The sequence below is a fragment of the Balearica regulorum genome, chromosome 5, assembly GCF_011004875.1.
Source record: "Balearica regulorum gibbericeps isolate bBalReg1 chromosome 5, bBalReg1.pri, whole genome shotgun sequence".
Classification (NCBI taxonomy): domain Eukaryota; kingdom Metazoa; phylum Chordata; class Aves; order Gruiformes; family Gruidae; genus Balearica; species Balearica regulorum.
In genome coordinates, this window is record NC_046188.1 from 44,691,666 (window position 1) to 44,719,404 (window position 27,739).

A 27,739-nucleotide genomic window follows, 5' to 3' on the forward strand; every position below is an offset into this window, starting at 1 on the left:
ATGAACTACACTGAAACATGAATTCAGGTGTGAACTTGGAAACCAAGCATTTTATGATGTTGTTCTTTTTTGATGCAACTGTAGAAAACAGTTATGATCAGTATTGTTGATTATGGTAAGGATAAGAAGGTTGTGAAAGTTTCTTCAACTTTCACAATTGCATGAACTAGACTAAAAGCTCAGGCAAATTTGTTGCAGATGAAATGCTTTTACTGTTCATCCAACTTCAGTAATGGTTGTCAAGCTGAAGATATCTAAAGTACTCTCAATTATTATGATTTATTTACACAGTTGTAACTCTTGAAGTACTTTGTTAGCTTAAGAATTTAATGAATGGTTTAAAAAAAGGAAAAGAAAATGTGAGATTTAAAATGATGTTCTGAGGACCTCGTGGCCAGGACAGAACAAAGAATATGGTGGTGGCTTTCCAAGCATCCGGTTTCCAGTCAGGTTTCTTGAAACTGGCTTACTGTTGTAACTGCTTACTGTTGCTGAAAGGGGTTGTTTACATTTCCCGAACCCTGCTCTCCTACATATCTGACTCCTGCTGAAACTGATTTATCTCAGAAACCCACCAAAAAGGTGGCTAGTGTGTTTCTTGGTTTGTGGGTTGGATCAGCTCAGATAAACGTTCAGAAGGTATTAAAAAATGAGAGTGGTTTTTCTTTTCCTGGAAAGAAAGAAATGCAATTTAGGAAATATGGCAGTGATCTGCTACATTGGACACCCAGCTTACCATGAGGGGACTCTTACCTGTTGTATTATTAAACATTCATTGGTATAGGGACTGATGATGGCAAATGCAGATTCAAGTCGCTCCTTGAAACCATGCAGCAGGAACTTGGAGGCCAGTTTTTCCACAGTCTCTGATGGTAGATCTAACTGCTGCACAATTGGCTACTATCAAGCATGTCAAGATATTTCTGGACCTGGAAAGCACTTCTGACAACAATTTGTTGAGAATATTTTGATTAAAAAAGATTGTATTTTTCCCCAAGTACTTCTGGTATGCACTTGCTAGGTGAATTTCTTGCATCCAGATTATGTGTTCATGTCCAAATGCTTTTCAAGGCTAGAGAGCAATACCTAGCAGTAAGAAAGAAAGGAAATAATATGTGCAGTCGTAGAGTGATGAAGGACCTAGTTCGTTTGTAATAATAACCAAGCACGCCAATGTAGGAGCAGGCTATGAGCTCCCTCTTTTTTTCAAGCACATTGCAACTTTTAATGTTAATTGTTTTGTAAGAGGGAAAGTAGTCAAGTCTTTTCAGAATCATCCCCCAGAATCTTTAAGGAATAAGTTTAAGGAACATATGTTATATGAAGTTCCATTATTCCAGAGGAAGAAGTGAGAGTCTGCAGGCAGGAGCAGAGTGTGGGAACATAACCTGTCCAGCCAGTCAGTGCATCTATTTGTCCAGCAGTTTGTTGTAACACTGTCTTAAAGTTGCTAGACTGGACGTAGACGATTTGACTTTGGAGAAGGAAGAGATGTAGCTTCTGTGAGAGCTTTAGACTAGTACTGGCTCATCTCACCAGATCTCTCCCAGCCGTTGCTGTTAGAAGTGACCTGTCGATACCAAATAGAAACAATGATTCAGAGGGGAAAAATCTTAGCAGATAACTAGGAAAATCTGTAATAGTCTTCCCCCACACCACCCAGCCCCATGTGAAATATCTGTGTGCTCCAGGCCCTGAAAATGAATGAAAAAATACAGGTGAAGAACTTGCATGACTTGTCCAGACCTCACTTCTTATCAGAATTGTCTGGTCCCTTGTACATGATGTTACATAATGCAGCAATTTGTCTGTATTGTAGTTTACAGTTTTGTAAATTATTTTTTTTTTGTGTGTGTGTTTAAGAGTGAGTCTGGATGTATGCATATATGCTTGCTTATACTTAGTTTTTGTACTTCATTTTGTACTGTGTTCACACTACCTTGATTTGTCTGTAACCTGTGGTGATGGTTGCATCTTTTGTAGACATCCAGTCCTTCCTTTAGCAAGGACAAAGGACAGTGGTTGAGAACTGCGTGAAACCTCTTTTTGCCTTTTCTGTTTAATTTGTGCAGGAGAATAATTAAGAGGATTTGTGCAGGTCTGTAAACTGCAGTGTCTGAAGCACTAGTTAAGCCAGTGGTTTTGTATGCATTGCTTAACTACTAACGGGGATTGAGCAGTGGAGGAATGCTGATTTGAGCTTATTATCTAGGCAAGATCTAGGTAGTGTTGGTAGGTTGAGGCAAGTAACTAAGTAATAGAGTGAAGGCAATACCTTTCCTGTATTACTTGATTATGCAAGCTATAGATTGTGTTGGATTCCTGTTTTCTGTCATATTGTATAATAAACGGCATTCAGAACTATTTTCTGCTATCAGAGCCTGGCTGGGAAAAACTGTATTTAATCCATCTACCTATTTAAATATTTTTTTTTTGTTGTTGCTTCTTACATGTTAAAACATTCCCATGGTAGTCTTTCCTTTTTTTTCCACACATCATATTTCACATTTGGTCTAATCCATTCCATCTTTGAATGGTGGTTTTGTAGTTTATTAAAAAAGAAAGATCAACTGGGCTTTTTTTATTACATTCTGAAATACTTTCTTATCCTTTCTTGGACATACTGTAAGTTAGATTTATCTACGATAGGCTTTTGAAGATAAACTAATCTCTGAGAAAGGCCTTTATATTTTGAGTTTTAATTGTTTATTTTAGAGGCACCTGAAATCTTGGATAGATATTCTTTATTTCTACATATCTAAATAGATCAACATATGACTCTTGATGGAAAAGGAAAATATCTTTTCAGAAGGGTATGTTGCTGATCTCACCCTTCCCTTTTTTATCGGGATCATAGCTGGACCGTCCTTCTGTGTTTCTGGATTATCGACTATCATCCCTGCTTACTACTTTCCCCCCTTGCCTGAGGATCAGCAAAGTCTGTTTCTTGTTCTAACATTTGGCTTCAGTTCACTGTTTTATTCTGGTAAGCATTTAGCTTGGATTCTTGTTTGAAAGATGGCTTATTGCTTGGCTGGCTCTCTGAAATATATTCTTTATTAACAGTGTGTTCTATATAAGTCAGTTCTGATGCAGCAGCATAAACAACAGTCTTTCATGTGTTTTTCCTTCTCAAGAAAAGAGGTTACTAATGTATCCATTGACTTGCCTGTTTACTGCAGTGAAAAATGATACCAGGCTGAGAGACTGCAGAGAAGTTGGAAGATTGGGTTAGAATTTAACATGAACCAACAAATTGATCTGGGAAAAAAAGATATACAAGCCATTAAGGGCAAGCTCAAAATACTACTTTTAAATTAAAGAAAAAGAAAATAGGCAAATACAGAATAAGGAATGGCTGAGAGTTCTGAAGAAAAAGATTGAGGGTAAGAGCTGACCTTAAGTCAACAGTATCATGCACAAAAAAAAGTTCTGAAAATGTTACATCATACTAGGATAAATAAAACTGTAATAAAACACTGTGTAAATCCCTCTGCTCAGCTTAGGGTAGAAATGGAGTCAACTAGCTCATTATGTCTGGTTTTGAACCATGCACTTAATACATGCAAACAAACCAAAATTACCTTGACAAATTAGAGAGTCCAGAAGACAATATTACTGATGATCAGAACACTGGATCCATGACCTATGAGGAGAGATTGAAAAAATCAAAACTAATTTAATACAGAGAGGAAGTGCTACTGTTCTGGGTCTTTTGGAACACCGCAAAACCTAATAAACTTACATTTTTACCAGTGGAGATTAATACACTGTGGCTTGTGAAGCACTGCAATAGACTGGGAAGAGCGTATATCTGGTTTTGGAAGTTCACAAAAAGTAGCAAGATGCATGACCGTGTGTGATTTCATCTTAGAGAAGTGGTCTAATAACCTTCTGATAACCTTATTACATTTTATGATTTAATGTCTAGTTTCTAGCTTTTTTTTTTTCCTCCTTAATTGGCTCTTTTGTGAGTGGAGCATGGGGAGAACAGCTTTTTGCAAAAGATACTCAGAAGCAGCATAGAATCTCTTTCTGCATGTTGCAATAAGTTTTTTTTATTTTTTAATTTTTTTAGCTTAAATATTTTCTTCCAATGGAACAAGTAACCTTTTATCTTGAATGCATCTAATTTTAAACTTAAATATGCCAAATCTAAACCATTGACTGTAAATTTGGCAGAACTAGAGATGGTAACCTGGTGGATATTATTTGGCTATAAATTAATAATATTTTTGTAGTGCCTGAAAAATCAAATTTCAAATATCATTGATAATCTATACTATTTTAAATGTCTGAGATTAGTCTGTTACACTAAACTAAAACTAAGTGTTGACGTATTGTTTAAGGAGACAAGATCAGAGGGAATAGCCAGACAAGAGGGTTTTTTTGTGTGGAATATGTTTCCTGCTTCACAAGTTCCTGAAGGTAAATAGGTGAGGAACTATGTCACAGGGTCTTTTGGGTTTTAATATGAAATGTAGATATTTAGTATGGCCAATTCTGATGAAAGTATCTGTGAGTTACGAATTTTTATGTAATATCATTTTAGATAAAATGATAGACTGGAGGTTTTAGTCTTGCCCACTTTTTGTTGTTTATTAGAAGAAATTGTAGTTGCCACGTAGAAAATAACAGGATGTGGCTAAATGCCAAGGCTACATTTACAATATAGAAATATTCTGTAGTTATTTTGGCTTTAAAAAAGAAAGAGGTAATTATACACAGAAGTACTGAATTATCAGTGTCTATGTTTGGATTGTGTTAAATGGTGGCTAATAAACACTTCAGAAATTGACAGAACCTGTTAGCATAGGAAAACCTTCATTTAATTGCTTTTGCACTTCAGTCTTGTGTTTTGGTTTTGGGGTTTTGGTTTTTTTTGTGACCTCTTTTTTTTAAACAAATGTTGAAATAACCTAAGTCCAAAGCCAATAAGAAAAATTAGGTGCCTTGCCAGTAGTTAGAAAAAAAACTGTTCACGACATTAATTATTCGGTGATTCACTTGAAATTGATCCTAACGATACTGTCTTGCAATCAGATTGATTTTTCCTGAAGATACTTGTTGTAGCTCATGTTAACTGTATTAAAATTGGTTAATGCATGAAAAAAACCTCAGTAAACAGGGAACTTTCAAACCCAAAGGAGGGTTCCCTTGAGGCTGCATGGTAGGGGGTTCTTAGTCATTGTCTTTGGCTCTTGGGCAGAATATATTGCTCCTTTTAAATCTCTAAAAGTGGTAGTTTTAAAGATATAGTAGTTTTAATGACAGAAAGAGATCGCTAACTGTTAAGCTGTTTGGCAAGTTGAACTTGAAGAAATTCTGTTTGGTTAGAGCCAAATGTGTGACCCCAGGTTAGAGACTAATATTGTAGATTGCGCTTACAGGTTAGAGACAGTATTTTTGAATAAAATAACAAGTAAGAGGGATGTAGGGGAGGTGATGATACTGCTGTATACAATATTAATGTACTATGGTGGGTGTGTAATGTCTAGGTTGGAGGTCTAGTCTTCAGAAATAACCTTAGGAAGTACGAAGGGGTTTAGAAAAGAACTATAAGAATCATTCAGATTCTGGGAAAGCATATCTCATTTTAGAGATCTAAGAAGCCTATTTTACTGAGGTGTTACTTGAGAAGTTTTGAAGATAACCAACAGGTTATCAATGTACCCTTACCAAAGTCAGCATATAACTGGTAACATTTTTGTCACAAATATGTAAAATACAATGTGTAACAGTAACAGGAATCTTAAATTCTGTGAATCGATCCTTGTCTCAAAGCATTACCAGCTCCTTTTCAGCCAATCAAATGCATATTCAAGGGTCATGTTGCATCTTCTTATGCAGTAGTTTTATCACTCCTTTCTCCTCTTCAGACACTGTAGAATTTCACCTGCTAGGCTAAAGGCAGAATCCTTCAGCGTGAACATTGACATTCCAATTTTGCCACTGAATGTGTGCCTTTCCAGGAAAAATGCTAATGTTTTCACAAAGTCCTATTTTTTAAAAGATGGCTTTTTGCACCTTCCTGTGCAACTATGTTAATATTGATGGTATTCTTTTTTTAACCATAGAAAAGTATTCCTTTCCCTTCTATGCTTAAGATTGGCTTAGGAAGGCAGAACTGCTATATGTCTCTTTCCTCTTAATGGATCACATTTTAGACATTCCATTGTCTGAAAATGTTCTTTTCTGCACATTACAGTTGCAGTGCTGAGCAGGAGGTCATGTTTTTAGTGACTTTTTATATGTGATGATAGCTATTTACTTTATATTTCCTTTCAAGGAGATGATCTGGTGACTGATAGTAGTCTGGGATTGCAAACTTCCAGAGGGCAATCATTCCATTTTGCCCCATCGTCACATAACTTTGATTTTGTTGTCGGTGGTCTTACGTGGCAGTCATGTTTCGCATGAACGTAATCTGAAGGGTACAAGGCGATTGCTGATTGTCCTATAACTGTAACAGTGAATGATCTTTTAACTCGGTGCTTTTTTTCAGAGACCCGAAAGCACCACTCAGCGCTGTGCAGCTGGTCAATGAATGCTTGCAGCAGTTGGTGATTTTTGTGCATGCATCTGTTTCTGGTGATTTTCTGTATCATGCATCCTTTCTTCTTGATTATCTTGTCTTCATTTCAGTGTGATTTGGTAGTTGTTGAAGTCAAACAAATATGGAAAAATTATGTATGCTATTGTTATATGTACATAACACTCATCAGAGAACAATTCATGTTTCTTCTGGAGGGTGGCAGAATGAAAGCTGGTGTGGTGAGCCACAGGTATTTGAAAAAGGGGATACTAAAAAGCAACAAAGGGAGTTGTGGGAAGTGGACTCTTGAGTTTTCATAGTTCCCTGAATGCTGTTATTAACATCCCACAGAGCATTGTAAAACAATCCATTAACCATATCTTAGGCAGTGATAAAGAAGGCTCTGGAATGTCAACTGTATTGTGCACCTTTCTGTGGTTACAAGATTTTGTGAACAGGAGCCAGAATATTCACAAAAACAAGTGTATGTATGCTGTGATGTGCCACTATTAGCAGCGCTATGACAACTGGTCCTTTCCTGGAATAAAACTTTCTAGTCTAGCAATACTATTATAATAGGTTCTTAAGTTACTTTGCTCAAAATATTTTATGGTGTTTATATTTCTCTGCTACTAAACCATTTCTATTTTAAATTAGCATCCAAACTAAAGATGATTATGCTAATTTTGTCCCACTGATTCCATTCACACAATTCATCTAGTTGCTTTCAGTCTGCCGATCTCCATGTTTTCTTACTGTTTCATAATGTTTCCTGTTTTTCCTGGGATATTCCAGAAAACTAATTTGCATATATCTGGAATCTCTGTTTTTCAATTCATAATTGTTGCTATTAACTGATAGATAGTTCTTAAAATGTGTTATGATATGAAATGATTCGTATGATGAATCTGAATTACTAAGCTCTGTTGGAGGGGAGAAGTTAATGCTGATACTTCTGAAGTTATTTTGCAAAACCTGAAAATCGAACATTCATTCTACTTTGGTGCTTCACAATGTATTTGAAACAGTACATTTCTGAAAACTGCCTCTGTTCTGAAGCATATGCTTTAAGTCTAATTAATGGCATTTACATGTACTGTGAACATACTACAAAAATCACTAAATCAGAACTATTCAAGTGATCCCTAGATTTTTCAGCTAGCAGCTTATATTTAGTTTTGGCTGTTGACGACCATAGCAGTATTCCAGGGAATGTTGTTAGGATGTCACCAGAGTAAAATCATCTTGGAGTTTGGGAGCATTTTACAGGAACATGTATTAGAATGGATTATTATTTTGATGCCTCATTAAAGCAGGGAGCATAGCACAAAACAAGGTCAAGAAAAAGGAAAACTCCAGCTCTATTCAGAAAATTATTGGTATACAATTCATGCATTCTAATGGCTTCAGAGTGCATCTGAGTAACATACGCTCTCCACCCCTCACTCCACTTATTTCTTCCATCTGCCTTTTTGGAGTAATGTTCTTTCAGGCTTGAACTCTGCAAATCCCTCAAATTTGGCAGTACTTGAGGCTTTTCCCCATTTGCCTTATATCAAAGAATTGCTTATTGCCTGCATTTAATTTATTCTTTTACATCAACTTTTTCAAAATTTATTAACAGTTGTAAACATGGAGATGGAGTTGATGGCAGAGAGCATGAGATCTTTTCCTGGTACATGTCAAATAAAATCTGTAGGTTCTATTGATTTTCTCCAGCTCTGTATGTACTGAGACTGAAAACAGGGTGTAAAGAAGCATCAGAAGTATTAATTTACCTGATAATTTGATACAGAAAATAATCAGAACTTTGTTGCAATTTAGTACTTCCCTACATGTATGCTTCTTCCAAATCTCCTTTCCCTGTAGGCACTTGTTAAGTCATTGCTAGTTACTTCTGTTAGTGGCTTGTATTTCAACAGGATCTCAATCTTTGCCATTTCTTTAGTGACCTTAAAAGCATGTTATATGCCCATATGCACAGAGGAAAGAGTTTTGGGTTGGGTGTTTTTTTTTTTTATTTTATTTTAGTCTATATTCTTTTTAGCAGGCATAGTATAAACAAATGCTTTTTCCTGTTTTCTTTTTCATACACACCTACAGTATTTTTTCTGAAAGGTAATTTATTCCTCTACTCTGCTTAATGCTGTAACTTCTTTTGATTTCAGTCTGATTCCTGGCCTGTTATGATGAGTAATCAAGTGTTTCTTTCATCTAGAAAGATTGTTGTGTTTATGAAGTGATTATCTTTCTTCAGCAGCTATATTGCTGAGTGTGACTGCTTGTTCAGGGTTCTTCAAGACAAGAATTTTGCCATTTCCCCCCCCCCCCCCCCCTTGCTCCTTTGGACCAGTTCATCCAGGCAAATTTTTTTTTATGTTTTATTTTTAAAATCTCTCTCCACCTGTCATTTAATTACACAAGATTAAGGAATGAACTGTAAAAATATGTTTTTCTTAAGCAAGCAGGGAAGACAAGTCATTTTATAGCAAGCAAAGAACCAGTCATCACTAAAATTTTATTTTATTTTATTTTTTAAAATCAAATACAAGAATTATCTTAGGATCATTTTGGTAGAACTGGTTGCAGTGCAAAGTGTTTGGGAGAACCTAATGTTTTTCTTTCTTTATTTTCAGAGTAAGTAGATTAGCCCCTGCACACACAATTCATTTTATTACTGATCATAGAATGGCAGGGGTTGGAAGGGACCTCTGGAGATCTAGTCCAACTCCCCTGCTAAAGGTGGATCACCTAGAGAAGGTTGCACAGGATTGCGTCGAGGCAGGTTTTGAATATCTCCAGAGAAGGAGACTCCACAACTTCTCTGGGCAGCCTGTTCCAGTGCTCTGTCACCTTCAAAGAAGTTTGTCCTCATGTTCAGGTGGAACTTCCTATGTTCAAGTTTGTGCCCGTTGCCCCTTGTCCTGTCGCTGGCCACCACTGAAGACAGTCTGGCCCCGTTCTCTTGACACCCTTCCTTAAGATATTTATAAGCGTTGATGAGATCCCCTCTCAGTCTTCTCTTCTCCAGGCTAAACAGAGCCAGCTCTCTCAGCCTTTCCTCATAAGGGAGATGCTCCAGTCCCCTAATCATCCTTGTAGCCCTCCTCTGGACTGTCTCCTGTAGTTCCTTGTCTTTCTTGATCTGGAGAACCCAGAACTGGACACAGGACTCCAGACGTGGCCTCAGCAGGGCAGAGTAGAGGGGGAGGATAACCTCCCTCGACCTGCTGGCCAAGCTCTTCTTAATGCACCCCAGGATACCATTGGCCTTCTTGGCCACAATGGCACACTGCTAGCTGATGGATAACTTGTCGACCAGGACTCCCAGGTCCTTCTCTGTAGCGCTGCTTCCCAGCAGGTCAACCCCTAACCTGTACTGGTGCATGGGGTTATTGCTCCTTAGGTGCAGGACCCTACACTTGCCCTTGTTGAATTTTATTAGGTTCTTCTCCACCCAACTCCCTAGTCTGTCGCGGTCTTGCTGAATGGCAATACAGTCTTCTGGTGTATCGGCCACTCCTCCAGTTTAGTGTCATCAGCAAACTTGCTGAGGGTATACTCTGTCCCCTCGGACAGGTCATTGATGAATATGTTGAACAAGACTGGACCCAGTACTGACCCCTGGGGCACACCGCTAGCTACAGGCCTCCAACTAGACTCTACGTCGCTTATCACAACCATCTGAGCCCTGTCCTTCAGCCAGTTCTCAATCCACCTCACCAACCACTCATCTAACCCACACTTCCTAAGCTTGCCTATGAGGATGTTATGGGAGACAGCCTAAAAAGCCTCACTGAAGTTAAGGTAGGCAACATCTATGGCTTGCCTCTCATCTACCCAGCCAGTAATGCCGTCATAGAAGACTATCACATTAGTCAGGCATGATTTCTCCTTGGTGAATACATGGTGACCACTCCTGATAACCTTCTTTGCCACCACATGCTTAAAGATGACCTCCAGAATGAGCTGTTCCATCACCTTTCCGGGGATGGAGGTGAGGCTGACTGATCTGTAGTTTCCTGGGTCCTCCTTGCTCTTTCTGAAGACCAGAGTGACACCAGCTTTCCTCCAGTCCTCAGTTACCACTCCTGTTCTCCATGACCTTTCAAAGATGATGGAGAGCAGCTTAGCAATAATGTTTGCCAGTTCCCTCAGCACTTGTGGGTGCATCCCATATGGGGCCATGGATTTGTGGGTGTTGAGTTTGCCTAAATGATCTCTAACCTTGTCCTCCTTGAACATGGGAAAGTCTTCCTTTCTCCAGACTTTTTCTCTTACCTCCAGGGTCTGGGATCCCTGAGGGCTGACCTTAGCAGTAAAGACCAAAGCAAAGAAGGCATTCAGTAACTCCGCCTTTTCTGTATCCTCTGTTACGAGGGCATCCACTTCATTCAGTAGCTGGCCCACATTTTCCCAAGTCTTCCTTTTGCTGCTGATGTACTTGAAAAAGCCCTTCTTGTTGTCCTTGACATTCCTTGTGAGATTTAATTCCAAGTGGGCCTTAGCTTTCCTTGTTGCATCCCTACATGCTCTGACTACGTTCTTATATTCCTCCCAAGTGGCCAGTCCCTTTTTCCACATTCTGTAAACTTCCTTCTTCCATTTGAGTTTTTTCAGAAGCTCCTTGCTCATTGATAATGGTCTCCTGACCATTTTAAAATGGTCTTCATTTCTAGAATGATCAGAACTATGAATATGTGAAGAAAGATTCGATGGTATGTGATTGTACTGATTTATTAGGTTTTGTGCTTTTTTATTTATATCCTAATGTTCAGCAGTTTTGGTCTATAATACACTTTTTTGTCAAGCAGAGAAAATCTGAGAGAATGATGCAGAAAAGAAGAGAAAGCATAACACTTAAAACAATAAAATGCCCCAAATCATCAGACAAGCAAACTTAACAAAAAAACCTAAGAAAAAAAAGTTTATGCCAAAGTGTTCCAAAAGCCTGTATTGTGTGTGGGAAAGCTTCCTCAACAGAACTGTGAAACTGTGAAACGATGGCCCATGCTGCTCCCTGGTAATGTTCTTGTTTCATAGCATATAGCTTTATCTTAGTTGGCTATAGTTCTATACTAGGACCAAATACTATTTATATGTATATATAGAGCTGACTCTGTTGTGTAACTATTGCCTATATTGGTCTCTCTACCAGAAAAATAGAAGGTGGTGTGTTTAATAGAACCTTATTTTAAAGAAATTCCAAAGCTGGTCTTTGAGGCAAAAGATCTGTAGGTTTAACTTTTGTACCAAGCAAATCTGGAGAAACTGTGAAAAAAGTTATTGGATATGTGTTTAAGTACGGTATATTGAAGAAGAGCCAACGTAGAGGTGACCTGATCAGTAAACTATAATTAAATTGCCTGGTTTTGGCAAAGCTCTTCAACAATAACTTTTAGAAAAATGAAAGTCTGCTGGGAAAAGAGAAGGTCTTTGTGAATTTATAACTCCGTAAGGGAATAGAAAAACCAGGAATATAAGGTTATTCTTCATAATAGAAACAGTGTAATGCAAGGTTTCATCTTACCCTGTTGGTGGTGGCTTGACCCTGGCTGGAGGCCAGGTGCCCACCAGAGCCACTCTATCACTCCCCTCCTTCACTAGATGGGGAGAAGAGGTGTAATGAAAGGCTTGTGGGTTGAGATAAGGACAGGGAGAGATCACTCACTAATTATCATCATGAGCAAAACCGACTGAACTTAGAGAAAAATTAATCTAATTTATTACCAAGCAAAACAGAGTAGAGCAATGAGACATAAAACCAAATCTTAAAACACCTCCCCCCACCCCTCCCATCTTCCCGGCCTTAACTTCACTCCCAGCTTCAACCTCCACCCCCCTCAGCGGCACAGGGGGACGGGGAATGGGGATTGTGGTCATTTCATCACACGTTGTCTCTGCTGCTCTTTCCTTCTCAGGGGGAGGACTCCTTTCATCATTCACCTGCTCCAGCATGGAGTCCCTCTCACCGGAGACAGTCCTTCACGAACTTCTCCAACGTGAGTCCTTCTCATGGGCTACAGTCCTTCACAAACTGCTGTAGTGTGGGTCTCTCCCACGGGGTGCAGACCTTCAGGAGCAGACTGCTCCAGCGTGGATCCCCCACAGGGTCACAAGTGCTGCCAGCAAACCTGTTCTGGTGTGGGCTTCTCTCTCCACCGGGCCACAGGTCCTGCCAGGAGCTTGCTCCAGCGTGGTCTTCCCATGGGGTCACAGCCTCCTTCAGGTGCCTCCACCTGCTCTGGCGTGGGGTCCTCCACGGGCTGCAGGGGAATCTCTGCTCCAGTGCCTGGAGCACCTCCTCCCCCTCCTTCTGCACTGACCTTGGTGTCTGCAGAGTTTCTTACGTCTTCTCACTCCTCTCTCTGGCTGCTAAAGCTCCCTCTAACTTATTTTTTTCCCTTCTTAAATATGTTATCACAGAGGTGCTGATTGGCTTGGCCTTGGCCAGCGGTGGGTCCGTCTTGGAGCCAGCTGGCATTGGCTCTGTCAGACACAGGGGAAGCCTCTAGCAGCTTCTTGCAGAAGCCACCCCTGTAGCCTCCCCTGCTACCAAAACCTTACCACGCAAACCCAATACACTGTTCAAGGAACTGTGCTGGGTCATGTGTAGTTCATCATAAGAATAAATTATCTGGAAAGCAGAGTCTTTTGAGTTTTTCTGAATGGAATCTGTATAGGAAAGTTTAGCATTATATTTGGTTTTAAATAATGTTTACATAATGTTTACATTTTATGTGTCATATTTTGTGCACTTCTCTAACATAGATTAGGTGTGAAGAAAGTTAGAAATGAGTACAGGTCAGGTAATGAATAAAAAAAAAAAATCTGAGTGGTACTAAATGAACCTGTGCATGTAGCATTTCTTGAAGATATGGCTATTTGTGTTACTCAGCACAGTATGTGGAAGCCTTTTGGAATACTATGTGAAAAGACTAAAGAAAATTATTTTATATTCCATAAACATAAAACTGAATTTGGTAGTATAGAAGTTTTTGCATTTCCCCCCTGCCACCTTCTGTATTTGACAGCTATTGGTTTATGTGCACTTAAATAGCAACCAGCAAATTTTTCAGTTTAGTTCAATTTGTTCTGGTTCAGGTTTAACAAATGTCAAAATACTGCTTTAGGTTCATCTGTGGTTCAAGGAAAACTAATGTTTTGGGAGAGTTTTTAGATGGAGTTAGATTCTACTCTCTGCATTAAAGGTATAATTCAAAGGAATGGCCTTGAACGTTCCCATTTTCTTGGTTATGATCTTAATATGCATTGCTTAAGAAAAAGAAGGGTGAAGCATGATTTTTGTCTGGCAGTTGTTGCTGTTTATTGCACATATAATTTCTTTTTGTGTATTATAATATGAATATTCTAATAATATTTTTTTAAAGCCTGTTCTGGCTTTGACAGCACATAAATGTTTTTATACTTACGCATAAACAAGTTTCTTTAAAAACTTATTTAGTAATCTGAAACAAATGAAAACATTCTTTTTGTTTGTAGATCTGGTTGTCAGTACACCATTAATTTTGCTAGTATCAGGAATCCCTCTTGCAGTTTGGATAATGTTAATAGATCCATTAAAAGCAAATCAGGACAATAGTGTGGGTTTGTTTTTTTTTTTTTAAATACTGGAGTTGAATTTTTGATCATTCAGTTCTGTTTTGGACTTCGGTCTACCGTAAATACGATAAAAAGCGAGGTATACTGGTATATTTAAAATATGTTTTCTGTTGCATGTATGTTTTTAAAAGTTTAACGTTTTGTCTACGACTGAAATAAAGATCCTCAAACTCAAGGGTTTTTTGGTTTAATGAGAAGTGGATCTGAAATATTTTTTTATTATCTCTGGAGTCATTTATGCAAATCACAGTGAGATAAACTCAGTGTATGTAACTTCACTTCTATCCATTGTTGCATAGAGAGTTTTTCCTAGAGAAATCTTATGAAATCTATTAATAAACATTTAGACCATTTATAAATGATTCTGTATAAAAGTACAAAGTACTCTTTCTTATATGTGTCAATTAAAGGACTTTTTTGTAATTTTACATATATTTCTGTGAAATAACCAGTGGCAGTTTGCAATTATATATTATATGCCCATCACTCCCTTTTTTCCAAAGGAAAACAAAAATATTGTGCCAAGTGTCTGGTATTTGAAAATAAGTTTCTGAAAATCATTAGCTAACAAAAATACCCTGGGCTACTACAGTAGTAGAATGTCATGATATTGCAGGAATTTTTTCAGATGTGGCTGGTTACTCTTTCTGTCAGTGTTGCTGTCTTTAATACCGATTTGAAATGTACAAATAAAAAAATTCATCTGGCAGTCATATTCAGGTAGCTTCTTTTTGGTTTTGTTTATTTAAGGAAGCTTACATTAGTTTTGACCTCCTGATATATGGACACTGATGTCCATCATCGCTTCTGCTTCTGAAGACTGATGATCATAGTGTGAAGTAGGATATCTTGCCACCAGTCCTGTAAACATTAGCAAAAGACTGCTCACTTGTGTTGAGCAGGTACTGTGGTAGTGAAAGGTAAGATAGCAATGACAGAAGTGATCAGCCACTCTAGGTAAAAATAAAAAAGCACAACATTCTCATTTAACCTAGGTGTTATGGTTTAATGAAGGAATTTAGCACTTTTTTATTTTGTTCTGAATTTAAAAAGAAGAAATATCACAAAATTGTGACACATTTTTTGAAAGAAATTCAGCGTGAGCATTTCTTTTGCCATAGAAGATGTTTAACTACATAAAGGGAAAGGCTAAGATTCTACGCCAAATAAATGCAGTGGCAGCAACTAACAGCCATGAAGTAATTTATGTCATATTAATCAACACCTGAAAAGGTGGCTTAAGAAACCATAAAACTGTTTCTTAGAGGAACTAATTATCATAATATTTTCAACCTCAGGTGAAATTTTTATTGCCCAGCATCTCAAAAACTGGATCTAATCCACAAATGTGTTGAGATTAGTATTAGATTTCATTTCAAGTTGATGCCTTTATGAATAATCTGAAAAGATCAGATGTATGTGGTCCAAGGTTAATCAAGTTTGAATAAACTATGAGCAAGAGAGGCAGAGTTAGAATTGCATCTGAGATACTGTAATGATATGCTTACATATTTTGATGTCTTTACAAGTTGATGTTTACAAGTTATGCAGGTTGGCAACAAGAAGATTGTAAAATGCAATTCAGTCAAAATTTTGGTGGCTGTTTGATTCAGTCTTTATAAAAGCTTATGTATCTGCAGAAGGAAGAAGCAGTTGGAGAACTGGTTTATCTGAAAAATTCAATCAAGCAGAACGAATCCTTTCTAAAGAAAGATTCCAGTGCTTGTTATGTTGGTAGTATTGTGTTAAAACTGCATGGAGAGTGGGGAGAAAATCAGTTACCACTTCATCACTGTTATTTGTCTAATTTTCAGTTTCTGTTTCTCCATGTACTGTACTTCTGGGATATTTGAACAGCAGACATTAAGAATTTTTAGTGTTCCCAGCATATAGTGTTTAGCATATAGTGTTCCCAGAACTTTGAAAACAAGTTTTAGTATCTTAATCTACTCCCCCCCCCCCCCCCCCCCCCGACAGACTTGAAATGTAATGCTTTATGATTACTTAAATTTTAAATTAAGCCTGTGGGTTTTGATGTTTTGGCAATCTCAATCTTTTACCCTATTTAACATGATAGAAAATAGGTCAGACACTATTGCACTGAGAATGCAGTGTTGGTATTCTGTGTTTTCCCCCCCTTCCCCCTTAAGTGAATTTAGTAAATAGTTTATTTGACATGACTTACACAAATGCATGCAAGGACTGAATTATACCAGCAGCAGCATGCAACACCCTGTAAGCACAGTTTTATTTATTACACTGTTTTGAAAAGTGTAGTCTGCCTATGCTTTAAATAGTAAATGTACACGTGAAATGGTGAGATTTGTAAATTAAAACATGAGCACAAAGTGTTCACATGCACAGATTTCATTAGGATATAAAAATCACAGAAAAATAAGTTTACCTCTTCTAAGTCACGAGGCCAACTAATCCACCCTTCCTGCTCAAACATCGATTTGTATGTGTGCTTATTTTATTATGATGAACAGAAGTATTTGATTCATCTGCAAGGGACTGCATGCCTGCAGAAATGATGTTTTAAAGCTGACTATAGGAACTGTTTAGGAAGAAATAGCAATGTTTCAAACATTCAGTATATATGATAATTTCAGTATTTTTTCAGTAGTACTTAATGTTCTTTGCTTCTGTATTTCAAAGGATATAATTTTTTGGGAAACTATACTGGTTGGAAACAAACAATTACAAATTTTATTTGATCTTGTTTTCTGAATAGTCTGCTTTTGGAGCCCTTAACTGTGTTTGTCCTAATAGTGCCCTATTATTTCATAGAAGAGCACGGTAATTACTGCATTTACAAAAGTAATTTTTTGGGATTTTTCAATCAGTTTGCTATGAGGAATGGATAGTTCTCCAATTAGAACAAAGTTATCAGACAAAATGTGTCTTGTAATAGTTTGTTCCCTGTGTGCCCTGATACTTATAAATAAGCCATTTATAAACTACAGGTAAAAAGTTGTTTTGTTTTTATTTTACCATACAAACAGCTTTCTTAACATTTCATCTGTAGAAATGCTTAGGCTGTATGATATCCTCTCATCTTTCTCTGGTTTCACATGATTGGTCACACATCGTGGTTTCTTTCTTCCTATGGTTTGTTGTTATAACCTGCCACCTTCTAAGCTTTAGAATCCTTGTCATCAAAATGTTAATCTCCATGTAAGAATGATGTTGATATCATCTACTGTCAGATTTATGGGACAATTTCTGTCTCAAAAATGTCTGTCTTCTCATTGCTCCTTGACCTATGAGCCCAGAGATGGAGTTGCTCAAGGTCTTTAAAAGTCCATTCAGTGTACTTCTCTGTCTAAAATCTGGTTTTAGCAAAAACAGCTTAAAAACCCACTTCTGAACACCTCAGGCTAGATGATCATGTACCTAATGTTTGGGGCATTAGGGGGAAGCTCCTGCCCTCCATTTAGCTTCTGCTGCCATTTGTTTTAATTGTAAGTTGGTAATTTTCAAATGGGGGCAATAGGCTGATTTTGTCTTCTTGATTCATTGTTGCTTTTTGACTTTGTGAATAACTTCAGGAGTAGAGATGTAGACCCTTTATCCTCCTCCCTTCCTGTGGAGCTGAACTCTAATGCCGTCCAGGCTCCCCTTTACCTTTCTAGGTTGCTCTGTCCCGAGACTCGATAGATTTATTATCTGTGGCTGGGCCTTTGCCAGACTCTTTCAGCAAAAGAGTTCCCAGAGTGGGTGCCTCCCACAGGATGTTCCTCAGAACCATGGAGAGCTCTTTGAAATAGGAGCGTGGGGCATAACGGGCATCTTTGGGGTTTTTCTTGATATGGTTGCTAAAATTAGGCTGAACTATTCAGAAATAAAGGAAGTTGAAGGGAAGGCTAAAAACCCTCCACACTGAAAGTAGGAACAGGAAGATAATAGCTGGTGTAAAAGAGAGTTGATGTAAGAAGCGTAACTTGCAAGTTCAAGGAATTGTGAGGTACTACTGGAGGACAGCAAAACATAGGGGCAGCTGGCCATGGTATAGTGATATCCTTATTACAAAGTGTTCACCACAAAGGAAAATACTGCTTTTCTGCCAAACAGTGAGTCTATATGCAATGATTGTATGAATTTAATGGCTTGCTTTGTGGATAGTATTGTAAGCTTGCCTAGGAAGCAGTAAGAAAAAAAATATGATTGTAATGCTTGACCTTTTAAAAAAGGATATTTCAAACCTGCATTTTGTTCCTTATTACCAGTCTGAAATACTTGAATGGGAATTCACTAGAACTACATTGTGAGAAAATATGCAAATTTAGCTTTTAAGTCCTTTTTTACAATACTGTATTCATATTGTTTTAGTAATTACAGGCTTTATTTGACAAATTAATTTGTTTTATTTTTAGAATATTTAGTTTATAAAATAAAATATTCTTTGTTAAAAAATTCAAATAACTTTATACAACTTTGTCAATAGAAACAAAATAAACATACATGCAGACACACAAAAACCCCATCTTGCATATTAAAGAAAATAGCTCACTAGTTAAGGCTGATAGTTTCTAACACTCACCCTGGTTTGACAGCAAATTTATGAATTAGTGATAGTTATGTTATAAATAAAAAGAGGATTCTGATTAATAGTGTAATCTTAATACATGACACAAAAGGACTTAAAAAGCTGAAACCTTCAAAGGTTTGTTAAACTCAGTAAGTTTTAAACTCATCTGTCATTTTCCCTTAATAATATGTCACACCAATTTTGAGAGGAGAACCCGTTGGCAGCTTTATGTGAAGTTTTGACTTGCAACTTTCACAGTCCTGTTTTATTCATAGCCTTACTATTGTACAAAGTACTTTGAGTTTTTCAGTTCCTTCACTTTTAAATAAAAGAATAGATCTTAGGTCAGCAGTACACTTGAGCCACGGTGATGGTGATGATCAGATGCAGGAAGCAATCAAGTTTTGGTGGCATGGAGCTCTATGAAAGCTGGAAACTAGTGTAAATTAGACAGCGTGAACCTATATGCTAATGCACATAAATTGCTTCCCATACTTGAATTAGATCCTTAGTTATAGATCAGATCTCTTTATTACGCTTTGTAATGTGTAAAGTTCAGTGTCCTAAAGTAAAAGTTTTTTATCTATGAAAACACAATAGTGTTTAAAAGAAAATTGGAGTGCCAAGGGGAGTTTTTACAGGTTAAGATACATATATTGTGGCATAGTGAAATTAAACTTCAGGCAAATACTTCTTTATCATGTAGCAATATTAGTATTTACAGTCTTCAATAATTTTTTTCTTATTCTAATAAAAGTCCTGCAGAAAACACAGTTCAATTTAAATTAAAAGAATGGCGATACAAAGCAAGTCTGATTATTTAGATAATGATCACTTCAGACATTCTTTCCCTGATGTGGCCCACTCAAAATTGTATTCTGGCATTTCTGTTATTGGAGTCTCCAAGCCTTCCATGTGTAACAAGGAAGGCTTTTAGCTCAGTTCTATGACTTTTTTCCAGCTTCTGAATACTGTATAGCCTTGACTACTCTGAGTTTCCAAAACGTCCTGGTTGCAACTAGCACTCCTGTTTTCTTATGGCTGCCAAGCATCATGTATTTTGCATAACTATTACAAACTCAGCAGCTCTCTCATCTGCCAGTTTTTCATCTTGGTTTATAAACATCCAGCTGAGTTGTGGACAGGCTGATGTTAAGTTTCTTGATTATTAGATTTTGCATATTGCTTTGACGCCAGCCAAAAGAAGAAAGAACATACCTCTGATCTTGCTTCTGATGTTTGCAGCCATTAAGGAATGACATGGGGAAGCGTGTGTAAGAGAAGATTTAGTGGGAGAGCTTCAGCACCAACAAGAATGGAAAGATGAAATATTATTAAATGCTGTTCATCTTTTTTGTCTAACTTCCATGGTCTGTTCTTCTACTATATTGCTTCCACAGATTCTTACTCTTTCCTTTTGTAATGAGGTTTCTGCAAAGGCTATCAGTCTATTATTACTCAGGAGGAGGATCATGCTTGATGTTGGAGTTGATGTTTGAATTTTTATTGTTAATTTTTGACTGTGGCTATAGTAGATTAGGGTTGTGTGGAGTGAATACAGTAAGAAACAAGAATAAATAAACTTTCTCTCTTATATAATTGTCCTGTTCATTTGCTAAGATAAAAATTATCTTAGAAAGATATTTGGTTAGTTCAGAAAAGACAAAAGGTAACTTCTTTCTTTGCTGTGTTTATGCTTAATGTATTATCTTGAGAGTGAAAAGGGACTGTAAAACTGAAGACTGCTTTATCTATTGCTTATTAAAATAAGTCCATATATATAATTTCCATGGAGGAGTGTGTTGTTTCTGCAATTGTTTCTTATCTTTCTAAAAGAAAAATCAGCAGTCACTTTTTGTCTAAGTGATTGACAGAGAATCTTGCATATATTTGACAAATAAGCTGCTCTTTTTCTTTCAAGGTACAATTCCCACTTTTGTTTAAAATTGCATCAATTGTCAAAAAAATTAGAAATTACTGTATCTTTTTCCAAATTTTGAAATGTAATATGTTACAAAAATTGTAAGCACTTGTATTCTATATTACTGTAGCTAAAACAAAGGAGTGCTTAATATTTTCAAAAAGTATTTGTTTTTATTGTTGATGCAAGTCTTATCTAGTTTTAAAAAGTGCTTACTTCTAATTAGTTCTTAACTTCTCTTAAATTATTTCAAGGTCAGTAATTTGTATATACCTTCAGATTAAAAAAAACTGAAGTACTGTGGATATGGATCTCTCTGAACCACTGCCATTGTGGTAACTGAACCACTAGGTGTTCATATAGCATAATTTTGAGAATGTTTAGTCTATGATATTAAAATTACTTAAATTGTTGGTTTTCTGGGTTTTGTTTGGGATTTTTTTCTGATGTCTGACCAGAAGGTATGTAGTTGAAGTAGGATTAGTAGTAATACTTAACTTTGTTTTCCATTGCTTTTTGGGTAATTTATAGAAATAATTTTAATAACTACAAGGGCATGGGACCCTGAGTTGGTCATAACTTTGATGTGGTTCTGCCTAGGCTTTTTCCTTATAATTAGGTCCTCAAAGAGCCCAAATATTTTTTAATTTAAAAAGTGCCAAGTTTTTCTAGAATGGACAGTTAGGATAATTAACACTTTAAGTATTGCGAACAGTGAATAGGGAAGACAGAAGAAAAGTGAAATATGTTTTTAAGAACTTTTTCCTTGCCCATGTTGTCATTGTGAGTATACTGTTGCGTCCACTTCGTTACAGTTAATTCAGTGACTTTAAGCTGTGAACTGCACAGGGCCCTCTGATGGGCTGGAAGGTTTTCCTATCGTGGAAGGTCAGGTAGCCTGCTTCCTGATCCTTATTGCAAGTTCTTTGCTCGGGCTGCAAGTTCCTGTGCTCAGATTTTCTCAACTGCCATACTGTACAGTTTCTTGAACGTCCTGGACCTGTGCATAGTCAGGATATCTTTAAGGAGTGCATATTATATTTCTTTCTCTGGGAGACTCTACCTGACCTAGTTGTCTTAAAGAAGTTTTAAAATGATCGTGAACAAGCAAGCAGAATGCTTCCTGTCCCCCTTAATAATATCTGTCAAAAAGAATGGAGGGCACTTCCAAAAAGTATGAAGCTATATACATCTAAAGGTATTACTAGAATTCACAAAAGGCAGGGCTTGGAACAATATGCATGTTGTCTTTAATACATATTAAAATGAACAAATAAGAATTTTGTTATGAGACCTTAATTATAGTTTTAGGTTAAGAAGTTATGAAGAGAGCTTATGTTTTTTGCAAAATAGCAGGAGTTTTCTTGAAATTTTGGGAGTTGTATTCTTCTACTATGGAATTCTTGTAAAGAGCTATTTGATTTATTTGGTTTTGGTTGTTTGTCCTCTATGTGTCCAGATTTGTGATTTCTCCAGTTGCATTAAGTGATTATTGTAGTGACTTTTGATTAAGGGAAATTAATTTGCTTTGCAAGGTTTCCTTAACATGTTTATATTTTCTAATGAATCATAATGTACATGAAAGAATATACATGGATACCCTTGTATTTATTTTTTAAAGAAATAGAGTTAAATACTCCATCATTGTGGGTTTTTTTTGTTTGTTTGTTTGTTTTCTTTTCCCCCCAAAGTTTTGACTGGTATTTTGAACAGGGAGTAATGCTTAGAAATGGGGAAACAATTCTTTGATGAAACTGCTAAATGGCTGATTTACTTTAATTGATTATGCATATTTATATCCTGCATTCAAAATTTATAACATCTTTCGGCTGCAAATTTGATAGTATCTGTAAATATTAATGCATTCAACTTCAAACATCATTTTAGGGTTGACAAATACTAACAAGGGAAACTGGGGCCTGCTGAGACTGGATTGTAGAAGTTACTCACTAAATCAGTACAGACCCTAAAATATTCTTTGATTTAATTCTTTGATTGCTAGATCACATTGTATCTAATCTAGATATAATGAAAGATGGTACTTAAAAATATTCCGATTAAGTAATTGATCTTTGTGGAAAAATCCATAACTATTTACATAAAAAGCAGAAAATGTGATATTTTAAGATGAAGAATTAGAGTTTTTTTCGACATTATGATACAAGGGCAAATCATAATGAAGATGTTTTTATAGAATGTGAAACATTTTTCTTTGTGAAACTAAAGGGACCTTCTTTTTTCTTTTTAAACAGTTATTAATTTCATTGGCTGCAGGACTAGTGGGATTACTTCTTAGCCTTGAAGCCCATGATGCAGTTGTGTTTTATTTGCTACTGTCATGGAAAGGGTAAGCTGTTCTTCAGGTGTGTTATGAAGTTACGATATTTAAAAAATCACTGCTATTTATGTGAAAGATAATGTACATTGTACATTTACATGTTATGCATTTTAGGAATGATTTTTTTTTCACACCAGAAGCTGTAAAAAATGCTCATTAAATTAAATTCCTGAGGAATTCTGTTATGTCATGGAATCACAGACTTTGGAAAGTGTCTCTGAATGTCATCTAGACCAACTGCCTGACCACTTCAGGGCTGACCAAAAGTTAAGCATGTTGTTAAGGACATTGTTCAAATGCCTTTTAAACATTGACAGGCTTGGGGCATCGACCACCTCTCTAGGAAGCCTATTCCAGTGTCTGACCACCCTCTCGGTAAAGAAATGCTTCCTTATGTCCAGTCTAAACCCTCTCTGGTGCAGCTTTGAACCATTCCCATGTATCCTATCACTGAATACCAGGGAGAAGAGACCAGCACCCCCCTCTCCACTTCCCCTCCTCAGGAAGCTGCAGAGAGCAATGAGGAGTCCCCTCAACATCCTCTTCTCCAAACTAGATAAGCCCCAAATCCTTAGCCACTCCTCACAGGACATGCCTTCAGCCCTGTCACCAGCTTTGTTGCCCTCCTCTGGACACATTCAAGGACCTTCACATCCTTCTTAAATTGTGGGGCCCAGAACTGCACACAGTACTCAAGGTGAGGCCTCACCAATGCTGAATACAGCAGAATAACCACCTCTTTTGACCGGCTGGTTACGCAGTGTTTGATGCACCCCAGGATGCGCTTTGCCCTCTTGGCTGCCAGGGCACCCTGCTGACTCATGTTGAGCTTGCTGGCAACCAGCACCCCCCAGAACGCTTTCTGCAGGGCTGCTCTCCAGCCACTCCTCTCCCGCTTTGTACTTGTGCCCAGCGTTACTCTGTCCTAGGTGCAGAATCTGGCATTTGGACTTGTTAAATTTCATCCCATTAATCATAGCCCGATGTTCCAATCTGTCTAGATCCCCCTGCAAGGGCTCTTGTTCCTCAAGAGAGTCAGCAGCAGCTCCCAGTTTGTTATCATGAGCAAACTTGCTAATGGTGCATTCATCTCCTGTATCCAGATTGTTGCTAAATATATTGAACAGAACTGGCCCTAGGATTGAGCCCTGAAGAACACCGCTGGTGACCGGTCGCCAGGCAGCTGTAGCGCCATTCGCTACAACCCTTTGAGCTCTGCCCTTCATCCAGTTCTTCACCCAGTGCACTGTGAACTCTCTTGTCCTGCAGTTGGACGACTTGTCCAGAAGGATGCTGTGAGGGACGGTATCAAAAGCCTTACTAAAATCTAGAAAAACTACATCTACTGCCTTCCCTTCATCAACCAGGCAGGTGACCGTATCATAGAAAAATATCAAATTACTTAAACAGGACTTTTTCTTTTATGGAAAATATTTAGACTTGTGGTAGATAAAACTCCAGAAAGTTTTAAAGATTTTTTTTTTTTTTTTTTGGTTTAAACTTACATTTTCTTTTAAGCTTACTTTGACAGTGATGCGCTGATGGACTCTGTCAGTAATGGCGGTCACTATAGATGCTATATAAATGCTAAAGGAAAAAGCACGTTCATGTCTTAAGGAAGGGCAATCTAGGTAACAACCAAAGGGACACACAGGAGAGAAAAAGGAGATACTAAAGCATTTTTAACAAAGTAATATTGAGTCATGGTCATTGAAACATTGATTTCTAGTTGCTATGACAGAACTTTGAAATGGAATAAGGCAAGTAGGTAGAAACATTTAGTCAGTTTGGTGTCAACTCAAGAAAATCTCAGTTATCTGTAGAAGAGAGAATACTTGTGGTCAGTACAGGACAGGAGAAATATTAGAGAGTTGACTCTGTCAATATTAGTAAATTCTTAAAGGAGCTAGATAATGAGTAGTTTAGTGGAGAAACTTAAGTATCACAAAATTATCTTGCTTGTGGCATGGGGAGCTAGAACCTCTTAAGGAGCCTACAGAGGTGTTCATAGAGCTGAGGTTATAAAGACATAATATAAAACCAGGATTATATATTTATTGGTTTCTGTGAAGTGTAAACGAGAGAAACATGGACAGATACCAGTAGCAAAGAGAAAAAAGGGCTACGAAGATGATTAGGGGACTGGAGCATCTCTTGTATGAGGAAAGGCTGAGAGAGCTGGGTCTGTTTAGCCTGGAGAAGACTGAGAGGGAATCTTATCAATGCTTGTAAATATCTAAAGGGTGGATGTCTAAAAGAAGGGGCCAGATTCTTCTCAGTGGTGCCCAGTGACAGGACAAGGGGCAATGGGCACAAACTGGAACATAGGAAGTTCCATCTGCATGTAAGGAAAACCACCTTCACTTTGAAGGCGACAGAGCACTGGAACAGGTTGCCCAGAGAGGTTGTGGAGTCTCCTTCTCTGGAGATATTCAAAACCTGCCTGGACATGATCATGGGCAACCTGCTCTATGTGATCCTGCTTTAACAGCAGGGGTTGGACTAGATGATCTCTAGAGGTCCTTTCCAACCCCTACCAATCTGTCAATACATTAATCTGGATGCAGTTGGATGAAGATGTAGATAATGTTTGCTGTTTTGAGCAGCAAGGAGATAATATAAAGGAGTCTAATAAAGTATAAAGTAATATTAGAAATTCTGAGGTGAAAGAATTAAGAATTTGTTCAGTAATGGTACCAAGTTTATTATTCTAGATAACAGCTCAGGTGTTTGTGGTAGTTACAGATCACTGGTGGAAGACGAGGCTTATAGGAAAGAAAAGAAACACCTACATTCCTTAGTTACTTTCCTACAGTATTCTGATTGAACTTAGACTTGTGAGGAAGATGGGAAATTACACTTACTGTTCTCTCAGCTTCAGTTTATCTGCTATACACCTTCTTAAGAACTTCAAAAAAGCAGTAGCAACCTTGGTTTGGTGACTTCTGTCATGTTATCCTGGATCATCAATCAGTCTAGGGAATTTATTGCTGCTACTTGACTTGCAAATGCAGCAACTCTGGAGCTGTCAATCAGCTCTTAATTTACAATCTACATATGTTCATCTTTTGTTGTTGACTCTATTTTGGTTGCATCAGTAATCACTACCTGTGACTCAGGATAAAATTAGTTATACAGAGCAACTACCTCTGTTTGAAGCTGCAAATAAACTGTAAGTATTGACTTCCTAAAAGAAGAAGAAACTTGGCACAACAAGATTGCTCACTGGACATTCAGAATATTTGTCTATTTCATCCTCTGCCTTCCTTTCTGAAGGTGTTTTCATTTCAAAATTCTTCAAAGCTGCTTTCAGCTATAAAATTTTATGCGGTTAAATTGAAAAAAGTCTCTGTGTTCGTCAGCTGAACATTTTAGAATACAGACTAGAACCTCAGAAATAGTACCAGGATCCTTTAAGATTCATATCTCCTCTACTTTGAATTTCTTGTCTGTATTATAATTTGTATTCTGCTGATGCTTCTGAATGAATCTTAAGATGACTCTTCTCAAGTTAATAATCTTGCCTTTAGACTCTAGCTTTAGTTCCTCAACTCCTGATAATTTACCTTCTTTGTAAGCTCTCTAAGTCTGAAAAGTCATCAAGCTTCCACATTCAGTGGCAGAATCTCTCTAACCAAATTTCAGGAAGGATAAATCACATTGCATCTTTGTTCTGTTTGTTCCTGTTGTTTATGATTTTATTTTTCAACCAAATGAAATAAATGGGCCTATATCTTTCACATGGTTAAGGAAGTCCCTCAGTACTATCTCTTCCTGCCAGAGAGTTTTCTGTGGTGAAGATCCAAAATTACAGTATTAGGAGACTTCAATATTGAATAAATCTGCACTTGCAATGGAATTGAAAAGGGTGGTACATTTTGTTAATAAAATGTTTAACTAGAGAATAATCTGCTGATTGTATCAGATGAGCAGATCATATTTATTTATGTAAAATTATAAAGAGAAAATTACCCAAATTGCTCAGAGCAATTAATACAGAGATAAAATTAGGCTTTTACAGAAACAGTAGTAAAGATGAAAGTATGGATGTAGGAATAAATACTAAGCAAATCTCAGGATTATGTTAACCTATGTCCTGTGATACACATGAATAGAAGTTACAAAGAAAAAATAGTAAATTTGCACAATAATTAAGTATATATATGGAATACTACAAGATTTATGTCCTTGTTCCAGAAAAAGCAGGGAATGGATAGTTTTTTATGGATAGAAAAATAAAATTATATAACTGAAACAGTGAACTTGAATAGAAAATTAAAGAAACTTCATTTTGGATACTTTTAGAATACAAACATTCTGTGATGGGTTTCTGTTCTCTGATTGAAGAAAATAATATATATAATTTGTATATTAATAAAGGTAATTAAAAAGTTATGGATGAATGAAATGCTTTCTAAAATGTTTCCAGTCACTATTGTAAAAAGTTTGGAACTAAATTGGATAAAGTCTCTTGGGATTAGTTTAGATGAGTGCTAGAATTAGAAATAATTACCAGTCCTGGTTTGATCACAGTTGTATGCAAAGCATGAGAACAAATTTTGAAAGAAATGACAATTAACAAATTAGAGCTAGATGAAAATGGAAAATGAGATAAATGCAACACAAATTTGCCAAAGATTGATTGATCTGGATTATTCTAGGTTTACTTATTAACTATTTCAGTGAGGGAAAATAAATTTCCTAATGAAACTTAGTTTGGGAGAAACTCTGTATCTGTACTTTTCTTGGCACATAGAAAATTAGACAAAATTTGGATGAAGAGTGTAATCA

At 37.1% G+C, this 27,739-nt stretch overlaps 1 protein-coding gene across 8 annotated transcripts in view; it reads left to right on the forward strand.

The window, feature by feature from the left end:
- The window catches only part of FUT8 (fucosyltransferase 8), a 129,511-nt gene that overhangs the window by 26,424 nt on the left and 75,348 nt on the right, over positions 1-27,739 (forward strand). For 3 of the 8 annotated variants that reach the window (XM_075754667.1, XM_075754664.1, XM_075754669.1), the window contains one exon: positions 22,863-22,957. The exons of 1 other annotated variant lie outside the window; for it this stretch is intronic. The gene's annotated coding sequence lies outside the window, so the exon portion shown is untranslated. Of the gene's footprint in view, positions 1-2,854; positions 2,987-22,862; positions 22,974-27,739 lie in introns of those variants that run through there. 4 more of the 8 variants (XM_075754666.1, XM_075754671.1, XM_075754670.1 and 1 more) reach the window with 3 other exon arrangements.